Source organism: Mus musculus, chromosome 9 (genome assembly GCF_000001635.26).
Source record: "Mus musculus strain C57BL/6J chromosome 9, GRCm38.p6 C57BL/6J".
Taxonomy (NCBI): Eukaryota; Metazoa; Chordata; class Mammalia; order Rodentia; family Muridae; genus Mus; species Mus musculus.
This window is the reverse complement of record NC_000075.6, coordinates 6,497,791-6,523,762: the sequence shown is the minus strand read 5'-3', so window position 1 is coordinate 6,523,762 and position 25,972 is coordinate 6,497,791. Positions and strand designations below refer to the sequence as shown.

The following is a 25,972-nucleotide window of genomic DNA, read 5'->3' as shown; positions in this document are numbered from 1 at the left end:
AGAGAGAGAGAGAGAGAGAGAGCACGCTGGTAGTATCAACATTGGCCCTTTTACAAGCAACACAATGTGGTAAGAAAGGTCTCATGGTTAGAAGAAAAACTGTATAAATATAAAGTGTTATAGCTCTGAAAAAAAATCTTCCCTACAGAAATAGTACACCTCTGCTTTAAGAGGTATCCTGGCAGTTGGGAGCCAAGGAATTCAGCACAATTAGTAACAAATCTCACACAGTGTTTATTGGGAGAGGCAAACCTTGAAGGGTGGCTGCTTCTGCTTTGGAGATAAGCAGCAGGGAACTGAGCAGACAATAGGCCTTATGTAGGGTTGGAGGGGGCAGAGCTTACTAGGATGGTCTGGAATTGCTGGAAAACTTTTGGCCTAATCTTGGGGCAACTTTAGGGATTGGTAGGTAGGTTTCCATGTTCAGGGATTGGTGGAACTCTTTGCTCAGGGATCAATAGGATTCTGTGGTAAGCTTAGGGATTGGTGGAATTTTGTTACTTGGCCCTGGTCTTGGGCTGGGATCAAGTCAGGATCAGGGTATTCTTTCTCTTGGTCCTTTTACCATACGCCCTCTTTTTGTTTATTATTAACAAATGGTTGCAGGTTGGAAAGGGAGCAGCATTATCATTAAACTACATCCTGCTGATTGGGGGAATCCAGATCTTTGGGGCAAGCTTGATCTTCACCATCAGGGTTCAAATGGGTGTTCCAGGTCTCTGGCTCTGTAGTTAGGGGCCAGTAGTCTTGTAATGAAAACTGATTTAAAACATGATAGAAATCTTTTGGATATGATGTTGAAGAAATCTAGATAAGAAGTTTGTGAGGCAGGGTGTAGTTAGTAGAAGTAAGAAAAGGAGAAGGGGGTTAAGAAGAGTTGTATGTAAGTCCATACTGGATTGTCAATGATCCACTGGCTGGAGGCATCAAGCTATTTCAGTACATATTTTAGATATCTATCTGGAGAGGTTGGATTTTCTCTTTTACTATACCCAATTTGTTAATGTAGAAGCAACATTCCTTCCTGAGGAAGAAAATAGTTAGTAAATCTAACCATCAATGATTTTGTAACACTACCATGGCCAGTGAGTCTATTGGCCCTGGAAGATAAGGATGGTCTGAGTCATACCTTGGAGGTCCTAGATAAACTGCAAGAAAATGGATAATAACTATCTTGGGAAATAGCCCTGCTGCACAAGTGGTAACACCAGAAGTTACACCCATGACTGTGAGGAAGGGTAAGTTCTGAAACACTTGCTTGCCATGCCATTTCACTATAAACCTTGCAACAGAAAGTGCCAAAGGTTCTTCACCAGGAAGCATCCCTAGTTTAAAAAAAAAAAAAAAAAGAACACCCCAGCACAAGTCCAGGTCCTCCTGAAGTTAGGCAGTGTATGCTTTAGCACCACAGGTAATCAAGGCATTATGAAAGTATATACACAGTGGCTAAGTGTTAAAGGTTAAGGTATTATTGCAGTCTGCAGAATCCAGTGTTCCCACAAAGCATGTTCCCCAAGAGTTAAAGCAATTTGTGATACTGAAGAGAAAGAGAGAAAGATGGGAGAGAAAAAGGGTAGTAGTGATAATTGGTTTAGAGCATTAACAAATGGGGAGATAAGAAAGTCTAATAAGACAATTGATGAGGCCACAAATGGTGGTCGTGAGTTTAACCCAGGAAGGAAACACAACTAACATTATCCAAAGCAGTCAGGCAGAACATTGTTCAATAGCTGATATGCAGAAGTTATAATCTCAAACAAGATATTATGAAAGGGAGATATAGTTAATAGCATCAAAAAGGGTGATATTAGGGATATAAAGACCTTTGAACCAGTTCTACTGTGTCTATATCTAGGGGTTGAGAGAGTGGAATGTATACCCTCTGTATTTTGAGCTCACCTGATGGGCTGCTATGATAAATACTACAGTAAAGTATATTAATGACGCTCATCTCCCACCTAGGATGCCATGGGTCCTTAATTAGAATATAAATGATTCCACATTCTGTATAAAAAGTAGAATGCCTCCCCAAATACATGTTATGTCTCTTACAAGACCAATAAGGACAGCCTCTCTCTTCTGACCTGCCCCTATATGAGGCATCTCTTGGACCTTCAGATGAAGCCCTTCTTATATCCATTACCAAGCCATTTATTATGCTTCAATAGGTCTTTTTCCAGGCTGCAGCCCTACATCTTCCAGATGTAACTAGACCCTTCTTTCTTTATTTTACTAAAAAGGAGGGGTATAGCCTCAGGGGTCAAGAGTCACTAACTAGGACCTTCCTCTGCACCTGTCACTTGCTTATAAAAACAAAACAAAACAAAACAAAAACAAAAAGAGACCATACTGTCCAAGGATAGGCACCTTATCTCTGAACTCTGGCTGAAAGCTGAAGTTCTTATATGTGAAGCATCTATCCCCTTTGCTTCCTCCAAGAGCATAATAAACCATCCTTAGGAAGAATAGAATTTTGTCTTTTGTGGTAGAAACTGTGAATGACTAAATTAAGTGTTTTCTATCTAGGGTAATGGCCTTGTACGTTGGAGTAATAGCTAATCCCAGATAAGTAACTTGGGAGGTGGTGTGGATGCAGGATCTTAGAGACTGAGACCCCATACCTTCTAGACAGCTAGAAGGTAAAGTGTCTGCCTGGCTAATTTGCAGGGAAGATGTACAAAGGAGAAGATTATCCATATATTCTATAAGCTTGGGTTTAGGAAGAGACAAAGAGAGTAGTTCAAAGGCCAGAGGCTGGCCAAGTAAATGTGAACTGTCCTAGAATTCTGGGTTAGGATTCTCCAAATTGATTTCAGTGGAAATATGATTCTCTAGGTTGGTCCAATTAAAGATCTTTTGTGATGGAAAGTCCATAGGAATAGAAAAGAAAGCATCCTTGAGATCTAGAACAGAAATGGAGGAGGTCTTTGAGGATATGGTGGAGAGGAGATTATAGGAGTTGGATACTACATGATAAAGTAGAATCACTACTAAGTGGATAAGTTAGAGATCCTGAACCAAGTGGTAAGTTCCATTGGGTTTTTCAACTGTGAGTATGGGGGTATAAAAGGGAGGGAGAAGTCGGGTGCAGAAAATTCTTCTATTAAGAAGTCAGAGATAAGAGGCTTGAGTCCCCTGGCACTTTGGAAAGTGGATATTGAGCCTGGGTTATATATTTGGTGGGGTTTTGTAATTTGGGGTACACATTGAAGGCCACAACAAAGACTTCTGCCTATGGAGTCAGTGTTCCTATCTCTAAACATTTAAGTTTGGCTCTAATATCAGGGAGGAAGTAGGTTATAAGGAGTTGTTTTCTATCTGGAGTCTCAAGATCTAGATCAGTACATTCTAAGAGGGCCTCTGTAAGGTGTCTAAAAATTGGGTGGGGTTTTGTGTTTGTTCTGGATGACCTCTTGGATTTTTTTTTCATAATTTATTTCTTTAAGAGTGGCCTTGTAGAGGTAATCCAGGAGGCAATTATAAATCAATTCCAAGCTAGGATGCCCCCTGGGTTGTTGTAATCTCACTCAGAGTCCTGATTGAAGACTGCCTTAGCTCCAGTTTGGTGGACTTTGTTTGCCTGGGCCCTTGCCTGGTCACAGCCTTACCTGTGTTCCTCCAGCAGAAGATTGTTGGTGTGAACAATATAAACATCGTGGAAGATAAGGTTGTAAGATGGGTTAATATATTGAAATTCTTTAATAAAGGTGGAAGAATTGGCAGTATCGAGCACTAATATTTTTTTCTGTTGGAGAGAGTTTATTAATGAGAAGGGAATGTGCATCTGTTTAAGCCATCTGGGCAACCTCCCACAAATGGAGAACCATGGTGGGTTTAGGCAGGGTATGGTGGAGCAGGAACAAGTAGGAGGTAGACTAGAGGCTGCTGGTGGGCTAAAAGTGGACTCCAGAGAGAGTTGGGTTGGGCCACCTGCTGCTGAGGAAGGAGAAAGTGAGGGGCAGAAAAGAAGATAGAGTTGTGGGTTTTGTTCAACAGTGGGTAGGCTCATCCATAAGACTGAAAGTAGTGGAAGAATCATCTTGTTCTGGATTCATGGCTAGAAGGAGCTGAGAAGTACACAGAGGTTTAGAGCAGAGGTGAGAGAAAGCTTACATGTAGAAAATCTCTTTCCATTTCCTCAATCACTCACAGTAAAGGTCTCAAATAGTATTTGGATCTAGGGTGCCAGTACAGTCATTTGGATTGTTTATCAAAGGGGTATTAAAGCCAAATTTAATTCCAAAGGCAAACAATTTTAGGACCCTTCAGGTCAGTTGCAGGTGTAGAGGCAGGAGGTTTTCTAAGAGGCATCTCAAGGGGGAATGAGAGGAAATGGAAGATACCAAAAGAGAGAAAGAAAAATGTTTCTGTAGCCTGTAGTTGTGGACATCCTCATGACTCAGGGAGGACCAAACTAGGACTGATGCTTTTCATTTGGTAAGCACCATATTCTATTCAGGTCATAGGTTTAGCCTGGATAAGTCAGAGGATACATTTGGAACCTATTACCGGGACTTTCATAAAGGTCAGAAGTCAGGATGAAAACCAAGCTCAAGTAGTAAGGCCTCATCTATAGGAAACTGTTGAGTCACAAAAGCCATGAGGGCCTAGAGGAGCTGTGGGATTTATGGGTGGCTCAAAATTGAAGGTAGGAGAAGTGGGTAGGAAAGGGCACCATAGCTCAGCTATTCCTAAGGAAACTGCAGGATTGCGGCTCTGATGTGGCTATAGTTATGTCACATGTTGGTCTTTCCATGTTGATCATTTTCAGAGATGGCCAGAATCTCACAGTGAATGGCCACAGGCCAGTGGCTGTGGATGAAACACAGAGCTAGAACCATTCCAAAGGGATGCTTAGGGGAATGGATTACCACTGTTTGTATGCCTCTGATTAATGCTGAGCAATACACCAAGAGCAGGTTTGACATAATTTAAGCTTGGATTACCCTTCAGTGTCACAATAATAATACCACATCAACAGCAGACTCATAGAACTCTGGGCTTTCAATGTCATCTAGATTTTAAGTAGTGGGCTTGATTTACAGGCTAGGAGAATATGATAGACAGATAAAAAGATCACAAAGACTAGAACATGCACCTGATCCTTTAATGCCCAAATGACATCCACATCAAGCTTAAAGCATCCAGGCAATTTTGTCCTTGACTGATAGTCAATATCAGCTGCCAGAAGATGACCAAAAGATAACTAGTGGGTGTTAATTTTTGGTTGAGTGTTTTTATGGCAGCTCAACCAGCTTCAAAAAACATAGATAGATAATTTGGTGCTCTGAGAAACTTACTAAGTAGGAGATGATAATAATAATAATAACAGAAATACAGATTGGCCAAGTTGAAAAGTACACCAAGCAAAATTTAAAAACTAAGGAAAACAAGTAATAGCAGAATAGTTCAAAGAAAGAAAAAGATCATGAAAGGAAGACAGTCTATTGGAGAACATACATATGAGAGAAAGGTAAAGAGAAGAATAGAGGGCAGTGAAGGATTTTGGGATACTTTCAAAGAGCACATATTCATGCTAACTGAGTTAAGGAGACTTTTGAGAATGCTAAAGGAATGGAAGCTTCTTTGAGTATAACATTCTTTTTAAGCCTCAAGAAAGATCCTAATATCCAGGGACAGGAAGATCAATGGTCATAAACCAGAGTTGGCTCAACACTATTTCCAAGGCCTGGAGATTAATGACATCACACACAAAGGGGTATTTGTTCTCCCAAGAGCAGATTTCTTCAAAGAAACCATATAGGGTGGGTGACAATGTTATCAGATTTTCACAGCAGTGACCAGGGCAGGGGAAAATTCAACTCACAATACTGTACACAGTAACACTTCCCTTTAGGAATGCAGAGAGAAATTCATGCACACATGAATTCTGGGTTTTAGTGTTATAAACATTGACTCATACCTCATTAACATTGCCAATTTTGATTTTTAAGATTTAATCTAAAAATAAGTTTACTACTAATAAAAGAAAAATCCATGGGTGCTTGGAGATTAATGTAGACATTTTAAGAGAACCTTAATTCTTTGTTGACTTTAACACTTCAGAATTGTTACTATATTGACTGATTAAAGATATCCATAGAATTAATAAATGTCTTAAACTATAGATGTGGGTCTTATCATGAGAGACGGCTTGCATCTTTTATACAATTCATATTTAGTAGCAGGGTTGGGTTAGGTTCAGTTAACTGGTTCTTCCTATCCAGTTCACTGGCAGAAGCTGAGGAGTCATTTACAGCACAGCACTAAATTAAGCAGAGAACAGTCCAATCTGATGAGGGGCTTTATCGATCACCTTCCTGTGCATCATAGTGCTGTCAGCCAGACATGAGAGCCCATCTTTTTGCCTGCTCAATTGCTCTTGATCAATACAATAGATCTTTCCCTCAGAGGCCTGTGTGAATCCTATTGTCCTGCCTCCATGCACGTGGAGCTAAGTTAATAATGAGGACTGGTGGGCTTCAAAGCATTTGTAAACTGTTACCATCACTATTCACACCACACTTTATTGATCTTGAGTTTCAACCACTGAGTCAGTCATGAAGACTATAGGAAGCCAGTGAGGTAACCTCCTCTGTCTTCTCTACCATTAGCCAAAACAGACATCAGCCCACTAAGAAGCAGCATGGCTCTGCCCTGAAAAACTTCAAATAGGACTATTAAAGCTGTGTGCACTTAGGTGGAATTAAGTGTGTGCATTAAAACTAAAACCTTCTTGATGTTTGTTCCTCAAGGCTTAGGACAAAAAGAAGTTTGGTAGGAGATGAGCTCCATATACTGGTATACAAAATGAAATTAGCAGTTAAACAAAAAAAGATACAATTGATTATTAATATATAAGAGCAAACAAGTCTGACCACTGATTCACCTTTGTGCAAAGATAGCTTCATGTTCCTCCATCAAGTTTGCTAGGAAAACATATAAGTCCAGCTATTTTTATCAGTCACAGACTTGGTTTTAGTACTTCTTCATGGGTCATGTAGGGTGTGAGTTGGTGACTCTTTCTAGCTCCTGTCAGTGCCTAATCATTTAGACAGTGGATGCTCTCTCTGGAGACTTGTATAACTCTTTTTTTTTTATTTTGTTTTTTTTTTTAATTAGGTATTTATTTCATTTACATTTCCAATGCTATCCCAAAAGTCCCCCACACCCTCCCATACCCACTCCCCCATCCACCCACTCCCACTTCTTGTTCCCCTGTACTGCGGCAGATAAAGTCTGCATGACCAATGGGCCTCTCTTTCCACTGATGGCCCACTAGGCCATCTTCTGATACATATGCAGCTAGAGACAAGAGCTCTGGGGGGTACTAGGTAGTTCATATTGTTGTTCCACCTATAGGTTTGCAGACTCATTTAGCTCCTTGGGTACTTTCTCTAGCTCCTCCATTGGGGGCCCTGAGATCCATCCAATAGATGACTGTGAGCATCCACTTCTGTGTTTGCTAGGCCCAGCATAGTCTCACAAGAGACAGCTCTATCTGGATCCTTTCAGCAAAATCTTGCTAGTGTATGCAATGATGTCAACGTTTGGAGGCTGATTATGGGATGGATCCCCAGATATGGCAGTCTCTGGATGGTCCATCCTTTCGTCTTAGCTCCAAACTGTGTCTCTGTAGCTCCTTCCATGGGTGTTTTGTTCCCAATTCTAAAAAGGGGCAAAGTGTCTATACTTTGGTCTTCGTTCTTCTTGAGTTTCATGTGTTTAGCAAATTGTATCTTATATCTTGGGTATTCTAAGTTTCTGGGCTAATATCCACTTATCAGTGAGTACATATTGTGTGAGTTCTTTTGTGATTGGGTTACCTAACTCAGGATGATGCCCTCCAGGTCCATCCATTTGTCCAGGAATTTCATAAATTCATTCTTTTTAATAGCTGAGTAGTACTCCATTGTGTAAATGTACCACATTTTCTGTATCCATTCCTCTGTTGAGGGGCATCTGGGTTCTTTCCAGTTTCTGGCTATTATAAATAAGGTTGGTATGAACATAGTGAAGCATGTGTCCTTCTTACCGGTTGGAACATCTTCTGGATATATGTCCAGGAGAGGCATTGCAGGATCCTCCAGTAGTACAATGTCCATTTTTCTGAGGAACCGCCAGACTGATTTCACAGTGATTGTACAAGCTTGCAATCCCACAAACAATGGAGGAGTGTTCCTCTTTCTCCACATCCTCTCCAGCATCTGCTGTCACATGAATTTTTGATCTTAGCCATTCTGACTGGTATGAGGTGGAATCTCAGGGTTGTTTTGATTTACATTTCCCTGGTGATTAAGGATGTTGAAGATTTTTTCGGGTGCTTCTCAGCCATTCAGTATTACTCCGGTGAGAATTCTTTCTTTAACTCTGAGCCCCATTTTTAATGGGGTTATTTGATTTTCTGGAGTCCACCTTCTTGAGTTCTTTACATATATTGGATATTAGTCCTCTATCTGATTTAGGATAGGTAAAGATTCTTTCCCAATCTGTTGGTGGTCTTTTTGTCTTATTGATGTTGTCTTTTGCCTTGCAGAAGCTTTGCAAATTTATGAGGTCCCATTTGTCGATTCTCGATTGTACAGCATAAGCCATTGCTGTTCTATTCAGGAATTTTCCCCCTGTACCCATATCTTCGAGGCTTTTCCCTACTTTCTCCTCTATAAGTTTCAGTGTCTCTGGTTTTATGTGGAGTTCTTTAACGCACTTAGATTTGACCTTAATACAAGGAGATAGGAATAGATCAATTCGCATACTTCTAAATGATAACCACCAGTTGTGCAAGCACCATTTGTTGAAAATGCTGTCTTTTTTCCACTGGATGGTTTTTGCTCCCTTGTCAAAGATCAAGTGACCATAGGTGTGTGCATTCATTTCTGGGTCTTTCAATTCTATTCCATTGGTCTACTTGTCTGTAGCTATACCAGTACCATGAAGCATTTATCACAATTTCTCTGTAGTAAAACTTTAGGTCAGGCATGGTGATTCCACCAGAGGTTTTTTTATCCTTGAGAAGAGTTTTTGCTATCCTAGGTTTTTTGTTATTCCAGATGAATTTGCAGATTTCCCTTTCTAATTCGTTGAAGAATTGAATTGGAATTTTGATGGGGATTGCATTGAATCTGTAGTTTGCTTTTGGCAAGATAGCCATTTTTACTATATTGATCCTGCCATTCCATGAGCATGGGAGATCTTTCTATCTTCTGAGATCTTCTTTAATTTCTTTCTTCAGAGACTTGAAGTTCTTATCATACAGATCTTTCACTTCCTTAGTTAGAGTCACGCCAAGGTGTTTTATATTATTTGTGACTATTGAGAAGTGTGTTGTTTCCCTAATTTCTTTCTCAGCCTGTTTATCCTTTGTGTACAGAAAGGCCATTGACTTCTTTGAGTTAATTTTATATCCAGCTCCTTCACCAAAGCTGTTTATCAGGTTTAGGAGTTCTCTGATGGAATTTTTAGGGTCACTTATATATACTATCATATCATCTGCAAAAAGTGTTATTTTGACTTCTTCCTTTCCAATTTGTATCCCCTTGATCTCCTTTTGTTGTCGAATTGCTCTGGCTAGGACTTCAAGTACAATGTTGAATAGGTAAGGAGAAAGTGGGCAGCCTTGTCTAGTCCCTGATTTTAGTGGGATTGCTTCCAGCTTCTCAGCATTTACTTTGATGTTGGCTACTGGTTTGCTGTAGATTGCTTTTATCATGTTTAGGTATGGGCCTTGAATTCCTGATCTTTCCAAGACTTTTATCATGAATGGGTTTTGGATTTTGTCAAATACTTTCTCCGCATCTAACAAGATGATCATGTGGTTTTTGTCTTTGACTTTGTTTATATAGTGGATTGCATTGATGGATTTACGTATGTTGAACCATCCCTGCATCCCTGGGATGAAACCTACTTGTTCAGGATGGATGATTGTTTTGATGTGTTCTTGGATTCTGTTAGCGAGAACTTTATTGAAGATTTTTGCATCGATATTCATAAGGGAAATTGGTCTGAAGTTCTCTATCTTTGTTGGGTCTTTTTGTGTTTTCGGTATTAGAGTTATTGTGGCTTCATAGAATGAGTTTGGTAGAGTACCTTCTGTTTCTATTTTGTGTCATAGTTTGTGAAGAACTGGGATTATATCTTCTTTGAAGGTCTGATAGAACTCTGCACTAAACCCATCTGGTCCTGGGTTTGTTTTTTTTTTTTTTTTTTTTGGTTAGGAGACTATTAATGACTGCTTCTATTTCTTTAGAGGGTATAGGACTGTTTAGATCATTAACCTGATCCTGATTTAACTTTGGTACCTGGTATCTGTCTAGAAATTTGTCCATTTCATCCAGGTTCTCCAGTTTTGTTGAATATAGGCTTTTGTAGAAGTAACTGATGGTGTTTTGGAATTCTTCAGGATCTGTTGTTATGTCTCTCTTTTCATTTCTGATTTTCTTAATTAGGATGCTGCCTCTGTGCCCTCTAGTGAGTCTGGCTAAGGGTTAATCTATCTTGTTGATTTTCTCAAAGAACCAGCTCCTTGTTTGGTTGATTCTTTGAATGGTTCTTGTTTCCACTTGATGGATTTTGCCCCTGAGTTTGATTATTTCCTGCCATCTACTCTTCTTGGGTGAATTTGATTCCTTTTGTTCCAGAGCTTTTAGGTATTTTGTCAAACTGCTAGTGTGTGCTCTCTCTAATTTCTTTTTGGAGGCACTCAGAGCTATGAGTTTTCCTCTTAGAAATGCTTTCATTGTGTCCCATAAGTTTGGGTATGTTGTGGCTTCATTTTCATTAAACTCTAAAAAGTCCTTAATTTCCTTTTTTATTCCTTCCTTGACCGAGGTATCATAGAGAACAGTGTTGTTCAGTTTCCACGTGAATGTTGGCTTTCTATTATTTATTTTGTTATTGAAGATCAGCTTTAATCCATGGTGATCTGATAGGATGCATAGGACAATTTCAATATTTTTGTATCTGTTGAGGCTTGTTCTGTGACCAATTATGTTGTCAATTTTGGAGAAGGTACCATGATGTGCTGAGAAGAAGGTATATCTTTTTGTTTTAGGATAACATGTTCTGTAGATGTCTGTTAGATCCATTTGTTTCATAACTTCTGTTAGTTTCACTGTGTCCCTGTTTAGTTTCTGTTTCCATGATCTATCCATTGGTGAAAGTGGTGTGTTGAAGTCTCCCACTATTATTGTTTGAGGTGCAATGTGTGCTTTGAGCTTTACTTAAGTTTCTTTAATGAATGTGGCTGCCCTTGCATTTGGAGCATAGATACTCAGAATTGAGAGTTCCTCTTGGAAGATTTTAACTTTGATGAGTATGAAGTGCTCCTACTTTTCTTTTGTGATGACTTTGGTTTGGAAGTCAACTTTATTAGATAGGAGAATGGCTACTTCAGGTTGTTTCTTCAGACCATTTGCTGGGAAAATTGTTTTCCAGCCTTTCATTCTGAGGTAGTGTCTGTCTTTTTCCCTGAGATGAATTTTCTGTAAGCAGCAAAATGTTGGGTCCTGTTTGTGTAACCAGTCTGTTAGTCTATGTCTTTTTATTGGGTAGTTGAGTCTATTTATATTAAGAGATATTAAGGAAAAGTTATTGTTGCTTCCTATTATTTTTGTTGTTAACGTTGGATTTCTGTTCTTGTGGCTCTCTTCTTTTAGGTTAGTTGAAGGATTACTTCCTTGTTTTTTCTAGGACGTGGTTTTTTTTCCTTGTATTGTTTTTTTTTTTTTTTTCTTTTCTGTTATTATTCTTGAAGGGCTGGGTTCGTGGAAAGATAATGTGTGAATTTGGTTTTATCGTGGAATACTTTGGTTTCTCCATCTATAGTAATTGAAAATTTGGCTGGGTATAGTAGCCTGGCATTTGTGTTCTCTTAGTGTCTGTATAACATCTGTCCAGGATCTTTTGGCTTTCATAGTCTTTGGTGAAAAGTCTGGTGTAATTCTGATAGGCTTGCCTTTATATGTTACTTGACATTTTTCCCTTACTGCTCTTAATATTCTATTTTTATTTAGTGCATTTATTGTTCTGATTATTATGTGTCAGGAGGAATTTCTTTTCTGCTTCAGTCTGTTTGGAGTAGGCTTCTGGTATGTTCATGTGCATCTCTTTCTTTTGGTTTGGGAAGTTTTCTTCTATAATTTTGTTGAAGATATTTGCTGGCCCTTTAAAGTGAAAATCTTCATTCTCATCTACTCCTATTATCCATAGGTTTGGTCTTCTCATTGTGTCCTGGATTTCCTGGATGTTTTGAGTTAGGATCTTTTTGCATTTTGTATTTTCCTTGATTGTTATGCCAATGTTCTCTATGGAATCTTCTACACCTGAGATTCTCTCTTCCATCTCTTGTATTCTGTTGCTGATGCTTGCATCTATGGTTCCAGATTTGTTTCCTAGGGTTTCTATCTCCAGTGTTGCCTCACTTTGGGTTTTCTTTATTTGGGTTTTATTATTCCATCATCTGTTTGGATGTGTTTTCCTGTGTTTCTATAAGGACGTGCAACTCTTTAGCAGTGTTCTCTTGTATTTCTTTAAGTAAGTTATTAAAGACCTTCTTGATGTCTTCTACCATCATCATGAGATATGCCTTTAAATCCAGGTCTAGGTTTTCTAGTGTTTTGGGGTGCCCTGGACTGGCTGAGGTGGGAGTACTGGGTTCTGATGACGGTGAGTAGTCTTGGTTTTTGTTAGCAAGATTCTTATGTCTGCCTTTCGCCATCAGGTAAACTCTGGAGTCAGTTTTTATAGTTGTCTCTGGTTAGAGCTTATTCCTCTTGTGATTCTGTTATTCTCTACCAGCAGACCGGGGATACTAGCTCTCTCCTGAGTTTCATTGGTCATAGTACTCTCTGCAGGCAGGCTTTCCTCTTTCAGGGAAGGTGCACAGATATCTGGCATTTAGACTTGCCTCCTGGCTGAAGATGAAGACCCGAAACAGGACCTGTCCCAGAAGCTTTTAGCTTCTGTAGTCCACACTCTCACCTATGCAGACTAGTCTTGGTGGAGTCTGGGATCCAAGATGTCTCCTGGAGATGCTCAGGTAAAGCCCTCCCGGGATGGCCGGATACCCATCCTCTGTGCAGAGTAGTCTCGGTGGAGTCCGGGATCCAAGATGTCTCCCACAGATGCTCAGGCAAAGCCCTCCCGGGCCGGCTGGACACCTGTGCAGAGTAGTCTCGGTGGAGTCTGGGATCCTGTATATCTCTTTCTTCACACTAGGATTACTTAAGAGCTCAGTCAAAGTCTGACACAGCAAACAGCCAAGAAAGAATCATGTGGTAGGGACATGAGAAATTGTTCCCTGGGAGAGAAAATCCTTTGCTAATCATACCTGGGAATTCCATGCTCACAGCTCTGCTACAGTTTTTGGAAAACTGTAAAATGTTTAAGCTGTTGTTGATCAATGTAAAAAGACTTTGATAAGCAAATCTTACCATCAGTTAAAGCATGAGTTCATGAATTCTCTGAGGTATATACAGATACACACACATATGCAAATATATGTGTGAACATAGAAGTATGGCTTTGTTGTGACTATTTGCATGTATGTATGCTCAGTGTATATTGTATCATATATCAATAAAGAGATAGGACTGTGTCTTCTGTTGTTTTCTTCACCATTTCACATACTGAGGAAACACTGGGTGCATTGCTGCCCATGGCCAACTCTAAGTAATAACAAAATGGTCTTAAGCTGACTGCACCTTTACCTACTACACCTCACTTCTTTAGGATTTCAAACATTAGAACTGTGAACTGTATGTAAACAGCCAAAATTCAAGCAACTTTTGTTCTGAAAAAGAACACATCAGAAGTATTAAAGCTCATCTGAGCAGGATAGAAAAACAGGGACATCTCCAGTGCAGTAAAGGAAGGGTTTGAAATGGATGAGCTAGAATTCTGGCTAGAGGAGGTGCTGTAATGAGTACAAAGGATATGGACCTAAGTGGATGGGTGAGTGGCTCACCAGACTAGACAGCAGTCATCACCAAGCCCATCCCACATCATTACTGTCACACAATTTAAATACTATTTACTTTTTTAAAAGCCCCAGCCAGCAACTATAAGCAAAGACTGTAAAGTGAAGAAATGCACCTTCCTTGTTGGGAGCTTGATGGGAGTGACCTTGTTTGAACATTAACTGCCTTAAATGCTTGCTAGCATAAAGTCTTGGACTCTGTGGGAAAGTACTAGCCCAGCTGAGTACAAATAGACATAGATCCTGAAGTCAGTGGAGAACAAATATCTATAAATCTTGTGGATAGGTGTCTAATAACCCATTCTGTTCTAATCTTCCTGCTGAACTGTTTATCCAGTCAGCATCCTGTTCCTGGGAACAGGCACATTACCCAGAGATAAAGTGATCCCCTTGCACCCTCCTTCCTGCTCCTATGAGTATATAACCCGTGTGGGAAAAATAAGAACCTGTCAGCTTGATCAGGTACTCTTGACTTGCTGTCTGTTCTTTGTGTTTCTTATCCCCTCCCCACCCCCCATGCTCTTCCAGGTGGCCCTCACGTCCCTGTTTGTCTGTCCTGCCTGTCGGGACAGAGGCTTTTTTTTCTGTTGTGAAATCTACAACTTCCAGCTGTGAATCCTAAAAAGGGATTCCAGAGGTTAAGTCTGCTTAAGCACCTGCTTAGCCAATGTGTGATTATGCCATCATCTGCTTCATCTGCACTTACTTTCTCACTAATCAAACTTCCCCAATTCTGCCTTGCACAATAGCACTGCAGTCTTGTTCTCATAGCTTGTATAGCAGAAAGTGTATCTAAACCGTTAGATGATGAATGCTCATATTTAGCATCATTATTCTAATCATCATAAAAGTAATCTGAAAACTAGAGAGTTGGAAATATAACGATCAATTTGGTTCCTATTCTCTCCTCAGGTGACATCCATTGTTTTCTAGGCTTTTTGTTTCATTTTAGATATGTCTTTCTCTGACTTGGAACTCACCCAGTTGTCTGGCTGAGTGGCCTGCAAGCCTCAGAGATTCTATATTTTTTGATAACCCAGTGTTCAGATCACAAATATGTGCTACTATGCCCATTGTTTTGTTTTGTTTTTTAAAACATGGATTCTGGAGATCAAATACAGGTTCTCATGCTTGTAAGGGTACCACTTTGTCCAGTGAGACATCTCTCTAGTTTCAAAATGAACACACACACACATACACACACACACACACACACACACACACACACACACACACACACATTTTTAGAGTAAAACACCATGGATTTTATTCCTTCTGGAAATGATTGGGATTTCAGGCTCATCCTTTTTAGCTCAAATCCCTTCTTTTCCTCCTGAGATGTGAATAAAAATAATACATGTCAGGAAGAGTCTTAATGCTTAGTGTTCTCTGTAAGGATTCATCAATTACAGCTCAAATTACCCAGCATTTATTTTTAATCAAGAGTCACTTTCTTTTTTCATCTAAGAAATCATTTTCTCACAAGTAGAAAAATCGCATATAGCATTAATAAGTAGTGCTCTTCTTCATAGCTTCTTCTTGCCTAAGGAATTGTACAGTTCCTCAATCATGATGTTTTTACTGATTAGCTCTCACTAGCAACAAGAGATATAGTAAGGAAAATATTTACACATATGTGCTGCTTGGGAATGCAGCAGCATATTTTGGTATGCATGGATAACTCATTTAAGGAATGTTCACACTCACTCAGAATGTCCTCACAGCACTTACTTTAAGCTGCTTCCTACACCCTCCCTATCTCCTCAGCACTTCCAGCCATGTGCATTAACCAAGCACATTAAAAATCACTCAACAGAACTAAAACAGCTATTCCAACCACCTATAATTCCACCTAAAAACTTTTTTCTTTAAATTTATATATTTTAAATGTATATTCAATTTAATTTTTCTTTATGGGTACTGAATTATGTCAATACAAAATCCTTCATAATCTATCTTTACCCTACTGACAGTAATAACATTTTTACCTTATAATGAATTTGCTTTACAACAAAAAGTTTGCTTTTTGACTCTAAACAAAGCAAATTTCATAGCATAGTGTTATGGAAGAAACACAAATGAAGATCTTACCTTCTTCGATGTGTGTAACTCTGGAGCCCTCTCACATAATAGAGGTACAAATTCTGGCCCTTTCCTAAATGCTTTATTATTATTGTTATTGACTTTCATACATATTACAGTAAAATATTTCTTTCTATTTCCTCTTCTCTGTGGTTAGTTTTGTGTCAACTTGACACAAACTAATCATCAGAGAAGGAGTCTCAATGAGAAGATGCCTCCAAAAGGTGGTGCTCTAGGTAAGCTTATAGGGCAAGTGTCAAATTAGTGATTAATGTTAGGTCCCAGCTCACTGTGGGTACTGGCACTGTTAAGCTGGTGAAATCAGGCTGAGCAAGCCATGTGGAACAAACAAGCAAACAGTATTCCTCCATGGCCTCTGCATCAGCTCCTGCCCCCAGGTTCCTGCCCTGCTTGAACCTTCATAACTCTTCCTTTGATGATGAATGATGGTGTAGAAACATAAGTTGAATAAACCCTTTCCTCTCCAAGTAGCTTTAGTTATTGTGTTTGATTACAGCAATACTAATTTTAACTAAGACATGGGATGTTCATAGTCACCACGAGCACAGTAAATCTTATAAAGGAAAACATTTAACTGAGGTTGGCTTACAAGTCTGAGGTTTAGTTCATTATTGTCATGGCAGTAAGCATGGTAGCATGAACCCAGACATGATGCTGGAGAGGTAGCTGAGAGTTCTACATCTGGATCCAAAAGCAGCAAGAAAAGAGAATGACATTGGGCCTGGCTTAATCATCTGAGACCTCAAAGCTTAGTCCCAGTGGTATATTTCTTCCAACAAGGCCACACTTCCTAATACTGCTGCAACTCTTTATGGACATATGAGGGCCATTATCATTTAAATCACCATATCTTTCAAACCTTGACTTCTTCCACCTTGTCTCCTTCCAACTCCATGTCTTTTTTTTTCCCCCTTCTTTTTCATGGTATCTGTTCACAGCAGTAAAACCCTAATTAAGACAGAAGTTGGTATAGGGACTGCTATGATAGGCCTCACCATGCTTTGTTTGGAAGAATGTGGATTTTGGGAACTTTGTATTTAGAAAACAGTGGAATGCTTTAAGTGAGGCTTACTGGGACATCCTACTATAAATACAGAAGACTTTGTTGCTGAGAGGGAGTTGAACGGTACAGACCTTGCCCAGGAAGTTTCAGTGGAGAAGAATTTCAGTATGTAGCCTAGAAACTGTTTTTGTGACCCTTATCTGAAGAATCTACCTGAGGCTATGATGAAGAGAGTCAGATTAATTGCATTGACAAAGGAAGTCTCAGAGATGCCCATCACAGACTGTTTTCCTCTGGTTAAGTCTCATGAAAAGCATTTTAAACAAGCATAGCAAGCCGAGAAAGGAAAAATATAAAATATATGGTTCAAGTATTAAAAGGTACCAGGAAGTGAAATGGAGCTGAATTCTGTGTCCAAGGAGATAACGAATTAAGTGAGTGGGACTTTGGGGTAAGATCCTACCTAGCTAAGTTTAGATCCAGGCATGGTGACCATATATCTCTGGCTTTATAGTCAAGAGGAGAAGGGACTACTGGGACAATTGATGCTGGTTAGCTGGAGCTAAGAAATTAGTGGTGATTAAGAAGAGACCAGCATAACTGAGGTGAAATCTTTTGAGAAGTGTTTTCTGAAAGCACCAAAAAGATGTGTTCCAGAGATAGACAAGCATGTACTTCATGCTGCATGTACTTGGTAATATATAAGAGTCACCCTGGTGGTACTGGTTAGGAAGGCATGAACGTTCTGAGGGGGTCATGAAGAGCAGCTGAGACTTGGCACTGTGAACGGCCATGGAAGCCATTGGTGAAAGTGCAGCCTCCGTTGTAGTTGAGAGCCCAGGACTGAAGGGGTCATTCAAAGAAGTTGAAGTTTGGCACCATGAAGAGAGCTTATAAGAAGCTATTGTTGAAGCCTAGTTGCAGTGGAAGACCCCAGCACATTGGAAATGCCTGCACCGTGGGATGATCACCAAGAACAGCAGTAGCAATGGAGTGAATCAACCTGAGCTTAGAGTGCTACAGAGGGCAGAGCTGGAGAAGTAACACCAGCTATTTGGAGGAGCCAAGAAGATCATGTGTGGATCCCAGACTTTGGAATAAGAAAGTGTAACATTGAAGTTGCCTTGAAGGTCCCAAGATGTTCAAGATGAGAGAACCATGGGTTATCTGCTAAGGAAAGCTGCTAACAGGCAATGGGACAAGCCCAAGACAAAGATTTGTTGCAGTCAACAAAGATGAAAAAGAAGTTGGAGATCTGAGGACTGCTTTTTCATTAGACAAGGAAATGCAGAGTTTGGAGTTTTCCAGCTGGTTTCCTGTTTTGCTTTGGGGGTTACAGTGATTGGATGAATCTCAGAAGACTTTGAAATTTGGACTTAACATTGTTGAGGCTGCTACAGACAATGAGGACTTTTCAAGTAGCATTAAATGTATTTTGCATTATGCTATGTTTAAGTATAGCCCCCATAGACTCATATGTTTGAACAAGCCTATGGGAGCCAGGGAGTGGAATGTTATGGTTTGTATATACTTGGATCACGGAGTGGCACTATTGGAGTAGGTGTGGCTCTATTGGAGCAGGTGTAGCCTTGTTGCAGTAGGTGTGTCACTGTGGGTGTGGGCTTTAAGACCCTTACCCTTGCTGTCTGAAATCCAGTAATCTGCTAGTGGCCTACATCTTCAAGATGTAGAATTCCCAGTTTCTCCTGAAGTGTGCCTGCCTGGATGCCGCCAGGTTCCTGCCTTGATGATAATGGACAGAAGCTATGAACCTGTAAGCCAGCCCCAGTTAAATGTTGTGGCAGTTGTCCTTATAAGAGTTGCCATGGTCATGGTATATTTTCACAGAAGTAAAAACAACAATTAAGTTGTCTACACATGCAGGAGTATAGGGCCTTACAGTGGACACTTGAAACTTGTCAGCAGCCACTTCTTTTTAATTCTTTTGATAGAGTATTTAGAAACATAACCATTAAACATCTTGTCTGTGGAGGTCTCTGAGATTAGTGCCCCTTCTATTAACTTCTTCCAACTTGCACTCAAACTCCATTTCAGAGACAATTTCTTAATTGGAAAATTCTTATGCTCCTTGGGTGATGTTCTTTTGGGGGCAATTCCAATCCCAGTTCTGCCAATAGGCATGCAGCTCCCTGCTTTATACCCTCATCTTCTCTCCATACCAATTCCAGGGAATGCTTATGAGCTTATATGATTCCTGTAAGTCTGCGTTATTCTTTGAGAAGAGAAAATGTTCTTTCTGAAGGAGAGTAGGAGAACATAACAACACATACAGTTCATTTATGTATACCATATTCATTACATCCAGGAGGCAAAGGCCTCTCTGCCAATCTTCTACAGAACATTAATGCTCAACTCACTGTTCTTTGTCTTAAAGATGGTTGGTAGATGGAGTAGATGGTAGAAGAAACTGTTTTAAGCCACATGATTTGGAAATTATATCTGAAGGAGGAGGAAGGTGGTTTTATATAAGGCCCTTGTGACCTTCACCTTTTTTTTAGGTTGAATTTGAGGCGGCACCTGAGAGAGGAATAGATAGATGCCTGTTTTATAAACTTCCAGTGCAACAAAACTATTTACCTGCAGGGAAACTAGTGTTAATAGAAGGCTTTTTTTTTTTTTTTTTTTTTTTTTTTTAAAAACAGGGTTTCTCTGTGTAGCTATGGGTGTCCTGGAACTCACTCTGTAGACAAGGCTGGCCTCAAACTCAGATATCTGCCTGCCTCTGCCTCCCAAGTGCTGGGATTAAAGGTGTGCACCACCACTGCCCAGCTAATGGAAGGCTTTTAACTAGGTATTGCTGGACTATCTAAAGTTACTCATGGAAAACAAACCTGGAATCATGATTTATATACATAGTTCCCTGGAAAACATCAAGAAGATAAATAAAGATCCAAATGTAAGTGATGCTTTACATATAATGTAAAGTTGTTTGGATCAAAGTGCATCTTCATACAGTATAAGCAGTGGAAAGTTTCATTGGCAGGCTTAGACTCCTCCCTGCCTTCACTCTGCCTTGTGTCCTTGGATATGGAAAAAAAATTTCTACTCACAAGGGTCTCAACAGACTATCCCATCTTCTGAGTAATTTCAGATGATTAAGCTCAATATTTTATGTGATTGGATTCTTTTACATCTATTTTATAGTATGTATTAATTTACTCACTGCTGTGACATTTTGTCACTGACAAAAGGAACTTAAGCAAGGGATATCAGAACATATTTTTTTACAAGATATATTTACTTTATAGTTAATTGAAAAAAATCAATGGAAATTCTCAAAGCTCTTTGATTTATTGGGAACTCAAGTCTGGCATTAATATTTTTCTCATCCTAACACTAGGTATTGAAGACCTTGAAGGATGCATACATAATTGACCACTAGCAGTCAGTAAGTCACTTTAAGGGAATTGGCCTGTATGGAACCAGATTCCAAAGTTAGTGCTAAAACAAATGAGTGGTAGTGCTTTTAGTTAGATTTCTCATCTTGCTGTTTGCTCTAGTTTATAAATGAGAACTGGGTCTTAAATAACAATTACTTTTATTTTGGGGTCTTACTCTTGGCTGTAGATAAGATTTTGTTGAAAGCTTGGTGATAAAGAAGAAGACACTAGAGAATAGTTGATGTGTGAATGTGTGTGTGTGTGTGTGTGTGTGTGTGTGTGTGTGTGTGTGTGTGTGTATTGCCAGAAAACTTCCATGTCTCAGGCTTGGAAATGGAAGACAGCTGTTTCAAGTAGTTTACCACGAGACATGTCCTTTTGACATTTGGTAAAAATCATGACACAGGTTAATGGGACTTGTCTCATTTATTTTTTGTGTAGTACCTTCCAGACAGAGTGATGATTAAGGCATTTATACAGCCCTGTACTCAACTGTCACTTTGGAGCTGTGGCTGTTACAGAAGCATATGGGAAGCTCAGGATCAGAATTCATCAGGTACTCTGGCATGAAGTGGTCATAAGGAAGTCATTTTTCCCAGGTAGCAAGAAAAGGAGAAAATGGTGAGAAAGCATGTTTCAAGAACATGATAAGGTAGCATTTATGAAAAGATGAAAGATGCACTTAGGCATTCAAATATAAACAAAGAAAGGGACCTCTGACTTGGGCAGTGGGAGTAGGAGAAGCTGGGAGCAAGGCACTGAGTTAAACAGTCTGGAACAATGAAATGTCCATGAGACAAATGAGAGGAACTCACCTGTTTCTGGGCATAGAGTGGGTGATAAGAATTATTGAATATGTTGAAATATATTGAGATCACTATTAATAGTAAGGATGAGTCCTTCAAGCCTGGACTGTAAACATTCCTTCTAATGTTCAATTGTTTGTAAATAAGAAGACATAGAGATAATTGGACTCTCCCCTGCCACACAGGCTCTGAACCACAGGGATGTCCATCAAGTATAGGAAAACCAGTTATCTGGACTACACATGGGGCCTTGAGAAAACCACACAGAGAATGATTCCCTGATCTCCCTGGCTGCTGAAGACCTTGCTCCACCCGGGACTCTCAGTTTACAGCAGACTGTTTGCCATCACAAGCTTGAATGAGTGGCTTTTATCTTGGCCAGAGGAAGAGCACTTTCATTGGTGGCTGAGATGCAGGGACTGGCTCTGAGTTAGGTAGGAACAGTGTGACCACTGAAGATCTTACAGCCATTGCATAGACCTCATTACTCAGGCAGTGTTTTGTACCATAGGTGACTGCTGAAAAGTGTTAACCTTGAGCTTCACTTGGACAGCTAAAGAACTCTTGGGCATTGCAAAGAGTTTTGACACTGCAGTGCAGATAAAGAGGTCAACACTATCCTGCCTGTAGACTCAATATTGATCAATGCTGCCCATGGGTTCCATACTTCTTGGCTACCCACATGGACCTGATACTAGCTGACTTCTGATACAAGATATTGAGCTCCTAAACAGCTCAGCTGACATTCCTTACTCCCTGTGCTTCCAGCACAATTGCTACTTAATAGATGAGGATGTCAAGGGGGTCAGACCCATTTTCCAATTCCTGGAACCAGACTTCTGAGCATCCCAGCTTGTGTCTGTTATATATTTCCTATCTCAAGGTCCTAACGCTCCAGGATAGACCATTAGCAGACATAATCATACTGATGAAATAGCAGAAGCCTTATACCTACCAGAATACACTGACCCTGTCCAGAAATCCTATCTGTCTCCTAACATCCCATCTATTGGCAGATAGAAGTAGGCTTCTGACTGAGTAATCCCAGCAACGCTCAACACCCAGTTCTTGAATGGTCTACCAGGATCTTTGCCTCTCAAAGAGTCTAAGATTCTACTCTAGTTTGCATGTACTCTGGACAGCACACTGAATCTGTCTTAACAATAATCACCAAAGATGCAACTGTGAGAGGGCAAGAAGAAAAGACGAGATGTGAGGAAGAGTGAACTGCTTATAAAAGGTTTTAAGAAGCTGCAGCCATTGCACTAAAGAGTTCCAGAAGGTTGTCTCCAGGGCCAAGGGCCTCAGTTCCCAAGCAGGGCACAGTGATATTGGGTACTGCCAAGGACCAAGAAGGATCTCAGTACCTGAGACAGGAGCAGCAGCTGTAGCTGCTTCTTCCTCCACTGCTCAATGCTGGCAAACACTGAAGGAAATGAAAGGAACCAGGGATCAGCTTTGTGGGGAGCCGCCCTCACATTCGCCGTTGCAAGATGGCGCTGACATCCTGTGTTCTAAGTGGTAAACAAATAATCCGCGCATGTGCCAAGGGTAGTTCTCCACCCCATGTGCTCTGCCTTCCCCGCGACGACAACTCGGCCGATGGGCTGCAGCCAATCAGGGAGTGACACGTCCTAGGCGGAGGATAATTCTCCTTAAAAGGGACGGGGTTTCACCATTCTCTCTCTTGCACTCTTGCACTCTTGCTCCTGAAGATGTAAGCAATAGAGCTCTTGCTCTCTTGCTCTCTGGCTCCTGAAGATGTAAGCAATAAAGCTTTTGCCACAGAAGATTCCGGTTTGTTGCGTCTTTCCTGGCCGGTCGCAAGAACGCGTGTAAGACAGCTTCTGAAGCCAGTTTATACCTCCAGGAAGCTCTCAGCCAGCTGACTGGTAAGAGCCATGTTCACATTCATAGTGTGGTCCAGAGATTATTGGACTAGGGAAAATATAGATAACAGACAACCACCAAATATTTGAAAAGGTATAAGTGCATATTTCTCCAAGCCTACTAAAATGATAGAAAATGAGCATGACCATCTAAGGAAAATATGGAAATGGGGTAAAGAGGATGAAAGAATCATGGATTTGGGTGTACTTGCTATAGCAGAACCATGTTAGAGATTATAGATGACACCAACTTGCATCAATTATCATGTATTGTGTGCCTTGAAAACCCATTAGGGAGAGGATCTAGCCTGGGCTTCAAACAATACCTACCAGGAGTTGGGAGGTTCCATAAGCATAAGATTAGAAAATTCTGAAGTACAGTTTATACAACTTCTTAAAGTCATCAATAAATCAATCCCTCTGTTTTAGACCTGCTGCCACCCACCTCAGCTTTAGATCACATCTCACATCCTTGAGCCAGCTGGTAGAACCTAACTGGAATCTGCACTCCAGCAGCAAGGGAATCTGAGACACAGATCTTTTTGTTTTCTAGTTGAGGAGAATGCAACTGAAATGGATATCAGAACCAGTTATAGCCAGTGTTCAGAATACCTTCTTCATCCCTTACTTTATTTAGTCACATAATAAATATTTATTGAATGTGTGTGATGTGGACATCATGTCCTAAAATCAGCAACAAGCCAGCAGGTCATAGTCCCCCTTTTCAGATGTAAAATATGAAGAAACATAGTTTGGAATGAAGGCACCTTCTTGAAGATACTTTCTCTTGGAGAAGACAGGCCAAGGAGTAGGTGAGAAACATGGGAGCATGGAGCTAGCTGCTTTGAATTGATGTGTGCTTACCATTAGCAGGGAGGAGGGCAGCTATCATGAGGCTGTTGAATTTTCTAGCTCTGTACACCAGGGTGAATAGAGGGATTTTAATAAACCTGCACAGGATTGAATTTATTTGGTAATAATGTCCCTGGATTTGATTGTAGCTCAGAAACTAAGCCTGACTTTATGAGCTAAAGGGGAAAAGTTAGAACACCCAATTGAGAAACAGCACAATCACAAATCCTGAAATGGCAGGGAATATACTTACAGTAAGTGAACTACAGCAACCAGAGTAGTGTTGACCTCAGGCTAGGTGGTGTAGCATGACTGAAAGACACAGATAGGAAATGCACAGGGTGATCCTAGAACTGGTACATTCAGAGTCCCAAAATGTAAAGGATGAAGACTAATCATGAGAATACATGTCAACTGATTATGATCCAAATACATTACATATATATATGAAAATGTCATAAAGAAAACCATGATTATGTTTAATTAACATATGCTAATAAACATTAAACATGAAAAAGAACATTATTTTGTAGAAAGATTATTTCAAAGTATTGGTTTCCTTTGCATGTTTGCTTTAGACTGGAACTTCTGTGGAGAGACCCAGCAGACAAAATTGTGAGGAAAAATACACAAAGATACAATGAAATTAAATACATGCCTGTCATCAACAGTGCAGATTCTGATGTTGTGAGTTTGAGGATAACCTGGGTTATATTGCAAGACCCTGTCTTTTAAAAATTATCAAATTTTATAGTATTTGAAAGTTTGGGAAGTAGAATATTATTTAATATTGTTTACCTTGAAATTTTACTTCTCCTGTAGGTTGATTTAGAACCATAAAATCACCCTGAAAACCACTCTATGAGATAAATGGAGGGGATAGATTATATTCCATTTTGTGAATCAGATGATAACTGCTCCATTACTCTGTGGAACTGCCTTAAAGTGAGGGTTGAAGTCCTTTCCATTCCACATAGCTACTCCTCACCAAGCCATGATAGAACATAGAACATTTGCTCTTTTGCAAACAAGGAAAGGAAGGTGAGGACAGATTTTAAAAATTACAAGCAGCTACATATCCAACAAGCATTAGGAATCAGTACCCTTATGAGGCTGAGGTGATTTTAAAGCTCATCTTGTTTTCCAGTGCACCGTTATCATAACCTCACACTGAAATTACAGGCTTGCTGGCTTGCTTCTCAGCAACAAGGCTCCAGACTGAAAGTCTTGACACTGAGTCAAACACTTTACTAACTCAATAATTGTGTCAATTCACCATTCTATACACATAAAGACAAACATTCAGCTGGGCATGCATGGATACCTGGTATCTTCCTACTCTTTGTATCTTTCTCCCACAATTTTTACCCTGTTCTTTTTTTAAACCAACCTTACAGGTTATTCCTTGCTTTATATAAAGGTGCCTAAAAGTCTGAACTAACCTGTCTTTCAATAATGTTTACATAGTATCTTTATGTATATATTCTCCAAGATAAGGCAAATGGTATGAGCCCTGCTATTGTAGCAAGAGTTAAGATGGCTTGAGTAATGCCATAAACAAAATAGAACTCTGCAGACTAGTATATCATCTCCATAATTCTATGCCTCTGAATCCATTATACTATGTTTAACTTAGTTGTAATTCAAAAACTGTAATTTTGTTTCAACCTGGTATTTAAGTGTGGTCAGTGGCCAAGGGCAGATGGCAAGAACAACTCCTGGCAGTTCAGAGGGTCATAAGACAAGGCCCACTAATCTGCTGGAGGTCTTCCAGACAGGACATCTCCTGCAGAGGGACTCATGTTGTAAGAGCAAAACCTGACCATTCAATTATTCATCATTCTTTTCTCAAATATTATTTAGCTTTGTAGGATTAAAAACACTAAACAATACTTTTTAATTAAAATACTAAAATATATAATGTTAAAACCAATCTTAGTTTA

At 39.9% G+C, this 25,972-nt stretch overlaps 1 protein-coding gene across 1 annotated transcript in view; it reads right to left on the bottom strand.

The window, feature by feature from the left end:
• Pdgfd (platelet-derived growth factor, D polypeptide) overlaps positions 1–25,972 on the bottom strand; it is a 365,922-nt gene that overhangs the window by 10,522 nt on the left and 329,428 nt on the right. The window lies entirely within an intron of this gene.